The sequence below is a fragment of the Zingiber officinale genome, chromosome 8A, assembly GCF_018446385.1.
Source record: "Zingiber officinale cultivar Zhangliang chromosome 8A, Zo_v1.1, whole genome shotgun sequence".
In the NCBI taxonomy this organism is placed as follows: domain Eukaryota; kingdom Viridiplantae; phylum Streptophyta; class Magnoliopsida; order Zingiberales; family Zingiberaceae; genus Zingiber; species Zingiber officinale.
Genome location: NC_056000.1, coordinates 134,082,041 through 134,089,848, shown reverse-complemented (window position 1 = coordinate 134,089,848; position 7,808 = coordinate 134,082,041). Strand labels below are relative to the sequence as shown.

Sequence of the window (7,808 nt, the reverse complement as noted above, 5' to 3'; positions counted from 1 at the left end):
TAGTTTTCAAATAATTTGTAAATTCTAGGGATTTTTTATTTTCTAAAAATTCCCATTTTCTTAGTATTTTAAATATGTTTTGTCCTTAGACTAGATCAAATCTATAGAAAATATATTCTTATATATCTAGATATTGAGCATCTCATAAATACACTTGGTCTACCTTGATTGTGTATTCAAAAATTTAGAATGGCATAAGATGTATAGGCCTATTGCTTAAACTTAAGATACTTACATCAGTGCATCAACACAAGTCTGGGTGAAAATATCAAAATCATAGTGATTAAGTTAAGTGATCCACTTTAATCAAACACTAAATAGATACATTAACTTAACTTGACCAATCAAATAAACATTGTTATCTTCTTATAGTAAGTTAGTAACTAACGGTTAGACATTTAAGGACTTATTTTTTTAGATGAATATTTTTAAATATATCAAGTTTAGGGAAAGGAAATTTGAAAATGATTTTCAAAATAGTTTATTTCCTTACATGTTGCAAATATCACGTTTAAAATTGCTTTATTTTGCAAAATAATTTCAAAAATACTTTTCAAATCCTTTACAAAAATTCTTATTTTTTATACAAGTGCTTTTCCACTTTTGAAAAATTTATCTTTAAAAATACATACAAAACTCTTTACAAATTTTTAAAAGAAACTTTGAACGATTGAAATTTCAAAACGTACTTTTCAAACAAACTATCTTTTTAACAAATCTTCTTGAATTTATTTGTACAAAATGTTTTTGTTTTGCAAAGTCAAAAAGTTGAAAACTATTTAAATGAATTCTACTACTTTCAAACTAGTTCTACTTAGCAAAATATCTTTGACAACACTTTAACTTATTTTACAATATTTGTGCAACATATTTTAAGTGTTTTAAAAACTATCTGCAAAATGATTTCTAAAACTTCTTTCATAATTTAAGTTTTACAAAAAGGTTTGATTTAGAAACTTTCAACATTTTAAATTAACAACGTTTTAGTTTTTTTCAACGTTTTAGAAATTTTCAACATTTTGAAAACTCTTTTGAACCGTTTAAAAATTTCTTTAAAAAATTATATTAACTACTTCCTCCTCTCAAACCTACATATTTGTGTTGGGAATTTTTCCTAAAGTTTTATTACATTCTGTTATGCTTATCTGTATTGTTTTTGATAAATGTCAAAGGGGAAGAGTAAGGGTTAGTAAGAAAAAGAGAAAAAGAAACTAAATTTAAATTTAACCCTAAAATGATCATGCCTTTACTATTTCACTCCTGCTTATCGTTTCTTAACTCTAATCCAGGTTGTCATTGCATCAAAAAGGGAGAGATTGTTGGTGCAATTTGTACTGATGGTTTAACTCAAGTTTTAACGAATGACAAGTGAGTTAAGTTAGGTGTTTTGTGATCTAATACATTTACCGAGTGCGTAGGGTTAACTAACTTGGCAGAAAGTCCAGTTGAGATGTTCGATTCCTGATTAGCAATCGGGATATTTAATTCCTGATTGGAAGGAAGTCCGGTAGGGATGTTCGATTCCTGATTGACGGTTGGGATGTTCTATTCCCGATTAAAAGGAAGTCCAGTTAGGATGTTCGATTCCCTATTGGTTGAAGTCCGAATGTGTGATTCCAGAAGGAAGACTCGGATGTTAGATTAATGATTGTAAATTGGGATGTTCGATTCCTGATTGGATGAAGTTCAGATGTATGATTATGGAAGGAAGACCGAGATATTCGATTCCTGAAGTCCGGATGTGTGATTCCATAAGGAAGATCGGGATGTTTGATTCCCGATGGGTTCACTCGACACTAGGTAAGTAAAGGTAAGTCACTGAAGGAGAGTGACTAAGTGAGGACGGGTCCCAGTTGAAGGCACAGTAGGCATCAACCCAATTTAGGTCTATTTCATAAATCTAGATTGAAACTCTGACTAGATCCTGGTCTGAAAGACAGGGTCTAAGTCATAAATTAATCATATTAATATTGTGTTAACTTTGTTTTACAGGTTAAATATTATCATATTTGACTAATCTAACTTGCATGACAAAAGCAGTAAAAAGGCCTCGGTTGAACAGTACTCAAGGTGCCTTCAAGCATTGGAAGGCGTCTTTACACTGTTGATGGAAGGTACCTTTGGTGCTATGGAAGGCATCTTCCAATGGATAAAATTTAGACTTCGTCACAAATAAGGAGCAACAAATTCGGGATCAGATTTTACACTCTAGAGGCACCTTCGAGGCTATGGAAGGCTTCTTCCACACCCTATAAAAGACTGTCTCGACCAAGCATTTAACATCAACTTCTGTACGAGCTCCTAAGCACCCGATTGTCCTTCCGACTGTTCCGGTTTCCTGCTGCTACTCTACTGTGACTCTACTATGCTTGACTGTCACCGAGAAGCTATCCAAACATCGATCCCCTCTTCTAGTAGTTCTGAAAGAGATTTTTAATAGATTACCTATCGATAGGTCCGCGGGACTTGGGTCTTAGAGTAGGAATCACCGAAGACTCCGAACCAAGTAAAATCGCTTGCATTTGTGTTTCTTATTTTGACTTTCTTTTTTTGTTGCACGTACTTTGTTTTCAACTTAGAAAAACAAATTTTCTTTTTGGAAATCACGTGATTTACCCCCCCCCCTCCCTCGGACGACGTGCATCTCTATCCAATAGAATCGAGTCGAATAATATAAAAATATTAATATTTAAGTTTGAGCTCTAAAAAATATATATGATATTCGAAGCTCGATTTGAAGCTTGAAAATACAAATAGTTTTAGCTCGAGCTCGATTTGAAATAAAATTCGAGCTCATATTCGAAACTTGATTTGACCATTTTTAAATTATAATTCAAATTCAGCTCAAATTATTCAAACCTTAATCTGCGTATATTTAAGTTAAAATTGTTTTAAAATAATTAGAATTTGATTCGAGTTCAGCTCATGAGGCTAATGAATAATCGAACAAAATAGTATAGATTTAAATTTGGCTGAAAAAATATTTGAATATGTTTGAATTAGGTTTGAATTTGATAATTTCGAATACGAATCGAATATTTTTTAGATCAACTCGAAAAACTCACAAACGGGCTCGATTCATATGCACCCTTAGTCCTCACCAACAACACTTATGCACCCTTAGTCCTCACCAACAACACTCTAGACAAATGCTAATCAATCCATAAGTCTCGAGAGGTTAATAAATGGACTATTGAACTGAGTGAATATGATATTTAATACCAGTCCTGAGAAATCATATTATCTTAAGGCTTGGCAAATTTCTTGAGTGAAACTCCTTGTCAACAATCAAAAGAAACATGGAAGATTTTTATAGATGGATCGTCTACCCGACGAGGCAGCAATGTCTGGATCTTGTTAATCTCGAGGATATGCTCCAGCTTTCCGTGATATTCGCAATGTTTCTAGGATTCCGGCAGCCAGGGCGGTGGCGGTGGCTTCTTCGTCCAGCACGGCAGATGGCGCCGGAAGCCACGAAAGCGGTAGGCAACGTGCGGGAGCAGGATCGCTCCCTCCCCATCGCTAACATCATTCAGATCATGAAGTCCCCGCCAATGCCAAGGTCCCCCCTCCTCCAGACATTCCATCAACCAGTTTGCTTGCTTGCTCTTCTTCCGCATCTGCCATGGGTACAGATGCCATCGTGCACCACATCCTCTCTAGTCTGAGCAACGCTCGCGACGTCGCCGCCTGCGCCTGCGTCTCACACTGCTGGAACGAGGTCGTGCCCTACACCCCCTCCCTCCACTTCCCTGCAACTCCTTGGACGATGCTTCTTATCTTTTCAACCCGTCGCTGCTCCCCTCTCATTGGCTTCGGTTCGATTGACTCAAAGCCACTCTTGTTGTAGCTCTAGCCATGGCTGCCCAATTCCAAACCCTTCTCCTGTCTTCCTCCTCTTCTCGCCCTTTCCACGCTGCCTTCCTAGCCCACCCCCTCGGTCGCTCCCTTTCGACCTCAGCGCTCGCCCCATGAGCAATCGCTACTACAGATCAGAGAACCCTGCATCAGGTGCGCACTAGTGTTGTGCTTCATATTCATCATCCTTATCTTCAGCTTGCTATACAGCAGCTAATATTTGTTGTTTGGTTGGGATAAAGCAAATTTCAAGGAAAGTGTATCTTAAGAGTAATCATTTTTTATCTGAATTATTTAGTGCCTGGTACACAAGCATAAACCAAGCTATCCGAGTACATTGGGCAATTGCTATGACAAGTAGCTTCACTCTTTTGTGGAGTGATTTAATTAAGCCTACATTATTCTTCATAAATTCTCCATTCTTTGAATGTTTATTGTTTTAATAAATGATTGGCCTAAGGTAGATCACTTGATTTCTGATAGACATATCTCCACGCTCTCTGCCCTGCTCTTCTCTTATTCTTCCCTTTCTAGCCGACCAAAGCTCTTTATGGTGTTCAGTAATTGTTTGTTTTTAACTTTATATTCATCCACTGCCACCATGGGAATCATAGTAGACTATGATCTAAGTGATGTTTGGGTCTTATATACAGTTATTTACATTAATTATTGTTTAGAAGATAATATTTTGGGGGGAAAAATATGTCCACAACATCCAGATACATATGAGATCTCAGAAATTGCTAACTTTGTGGAAAACTAGAGATAAATGAGATGTTTTATGGTATGCCACTGTTGTTGTCACATGCAGAAATTTGCCTTTGCTGGAAGCATCTAGGATGCATTAGCTCCAAGAACACTGCAGCTTGGTTAAAGCCTAGTAGATACTGGTGATTTAATTCAAAAATATCACATATTTCATATAACAGGCTTGGATAAAAATTTCCCCGCTTATGGAATCTAATGTTCACTTCTACTTAGTAATCACAAATTTGAAATCTAGAGAAATCTTGTATTTTCCTCATAGATCAGAAAATACCCTCATGATCCTTTATGTAACAGGTACAATGAGAAAACTGAAGGAGCTTATGCTCAAAGGTGATAATCACATCTGTAAAGATTGTAGTGCTTCAGATCCAAAGTGGTCGTAAGTACTTGCATCCTGCCGTGAAACGAATAAGAATATGGGAATAATTTGGAACATTTGAAACTGAAATTTACATTGAGGTGTAATGACCTTTTGCCGTAGTTAATTGATAGGAAGTTGTCCTCTTTTAAGGAAGCTTTTCATTTCACAATTTTCTTTATATTCCAAGCTAGTACAACATTACTGACTTGGCAAAGTGTTAATTTATGAGACTGATTAGATAGTAAATGAGTTCAACAAGCAGGCCGGTACTGATGTCTTATAGTCTAACCTGAATTCGTCATTGCAATTTGTAGGTAAACGAATATTGGTGTTTTTATATGCTTAGAGTGTAGTGATGTTCACAGGCCTCTTGGTACAGATATATCAAAGGTACTATTTGATATTCCAATATGTTACATATGGATATTTAATTCATTGCCTTTACACTTGACATTCCATTGTAAGTCGACATCAGCATTAACATTGAATCAATAACCTTTTTTAATGGCAAAACATTTCATGCATCAACTCTATGAAATTTCTCCCCCTAGCCTTTTTCAATTTTTCTCATGCAAGTAATTGGCTTGATAGAAGGGGAGCCTTAGCTCAACGGTAAAGTTGTTATTTTGTGATCTAATGATCATGAGTTCGAATCTTGAAAACAACCTCTTGCAAAAAGCAGGATAAAACTGCTTACAATAGATCCTTCCTCGGGACCCCGCATGACAGGAGCTTCGTGCACCGAGCTATTTTTTTTTTTAAGTAATTGGCTTGATAATAAGATCCCTACTAGCATAGCCTTTTGAATGTCATTTGTGTCATTTATTTGTTCTATTTTTATGTACATGGCATTCAACTTTAGATGGTGTATACTGGTTTTTTTATCAAGGAATTTGAAACTTACTGTGCACAGTTTCCAACTTATGTTATTCAGAGGTTGTTTAAATATCCAATGTCTCACTTGACTCTAAAAGTCTTCCAAACAAGTCTTTGAGATTGCTTTCCTCTCCTAGTACGTTTTGTTCGAAAGAGCTGCCCCTAGGGTGGAACCAATTGCTTATCCTGCTAAAGAGACTATTGCTTTTGCGAAATTTCAATTGGATAGATTGGGATATTTTGTGTTAAAATACTGTGTCGCTTCTAATTTCACTTGCTTTTTCACCTCTTGAACTGTTGAAATTTAGGTGCTGCCTTTGACATTAGAAGAATGGACTGAAAGCGACATTGATTCCATGATTGAAGTGGGCGGCAATACATATGCCAACTCAATATATGAGGCTTTTCTTCCTAAAGGGCATCGAAAACCTAAACCAGATTCAAGTAATGAGGAACGAAGCAAATTTATTTGGTAATTATTTCAGTGTTTCTCTTGAAATTGGTTACTAAAGATCAAACTCTTTGTTTCTTTGTAGGTCCAAGTATGAGTTGTAAGATTTCCTAAAACCAAGTTTGGGTATATCCTTCAAAACATATGAATTCAAGGGATTTAGATCACAAGCATCGACCCTAGGAAGACAAACATTCAAAGAAGTAAATAAAGTGAATTCGTCTACTCCTATGTGGTTGTCTAAGGGTCGTGTACATTATGATATACATTTTTAAGTTGTATTTAGATATTTGTAGATATATTTTTGAATGAAGTTGGTCAGACATGTCTACTTTTGAACTTGTGGATTTTATTTGTTTATTTCAACACTTTATTTGAGTCAATATAAGTTGGATTTCATTTTTAATTTTGTAGATATTTTATGGTATATTTGTTCAATTGGGTGAAGTTAATTTTTTTTTTCTTTACTATTTTATAAAACTAGGTAGAAGTAAAAGAAAATATTTATTGCATCACAATATAAAAATTGTGAAGTCATATAAATAATTTATTTCGTCAATTAATGTAACTTGTGAAGTCATATATACTCAATTATTACGATCTTTTTTATTTTAAAATTGGTCCAATTTTGAATCGATTACGGATTGGATAAAGATTTTGGTATTTTTATGGTGAAGTAATAATTGACCCTTTTATTTTACGTTCTTATATTTCAATAATTGTCTATCTATTATTTCATTGAATATGTCAAGTCTATCAACCAAATTCATATAGTGTATCTCTACCCTCGATTCCTCAATTAAATTTCCCGCATTCACTCCTCAATCAAATTTTTTGTCTTTAACTTAGGAACTGGAGCTTGTCATTGCACCCCCGAGAAGTTGATTACATCTCCATCCAAGATTACAAGAAAAAGGCAGGGAAACACAACTTGGGATTCAAAAAGTGTCATTGCATTTTTTTTTTAAAGGTTGGTTACATTAGTTTCGGAGTGCAAGACAAAGATATCAAAGGAAGCAGAACTACTCTAGGTTGGCCAAGTTTAGGGACGTAAATGGGTCGAATCGAGCCGAACAGTATTAAGCTCGAGCTCGACTCGTTTAAGTTATATTCGGGCTCGAACTCGGCTCGAGCTCGAATCGAGCTTTTATCACAAGGCTCGAACTCGGCTCGTTTTAGAATTATCAAGCTCGCAAACAGTTCGAGCTTGACTCGTTATTAGTTTGATTATCAAAGTTAACGAGTCTAACAAGTTAAACGAGCTCGGGCTCGTTTTCGGGCTCGTTTAGAACTTGTTTTAGAGCTCATTTTTCGGCTTATTTTAAAGCTCATTTTAATGCTCGTTTTATAGCTCGTTTTTTTGGCTCGTTTAGAGTTCATTTTTTTTTCTCGTTTTAAGGCTCGTTTTTTTGGCTCGCAAGCATATAAACGAACATGTTCGTGAGTTCACGAGCCGAATATCCTTAAGCTCGAGCTCGGCTCAATAAAACTATT

General features: G+C 35.5%; 1 pseudogene; it reads left to right on the top strand.

Moving 5' to 3' along the window:
- The first annotated feature begins 3,176 nt into the window (after nt 1-3,176).
- Nucleotides 3,177-6,720, top strand: LOC122007796 (annotated as a pseudogene).
- The last annotated feature ends 1,088 nt before the right edge of the window (nt 6,721-7,808 follow it).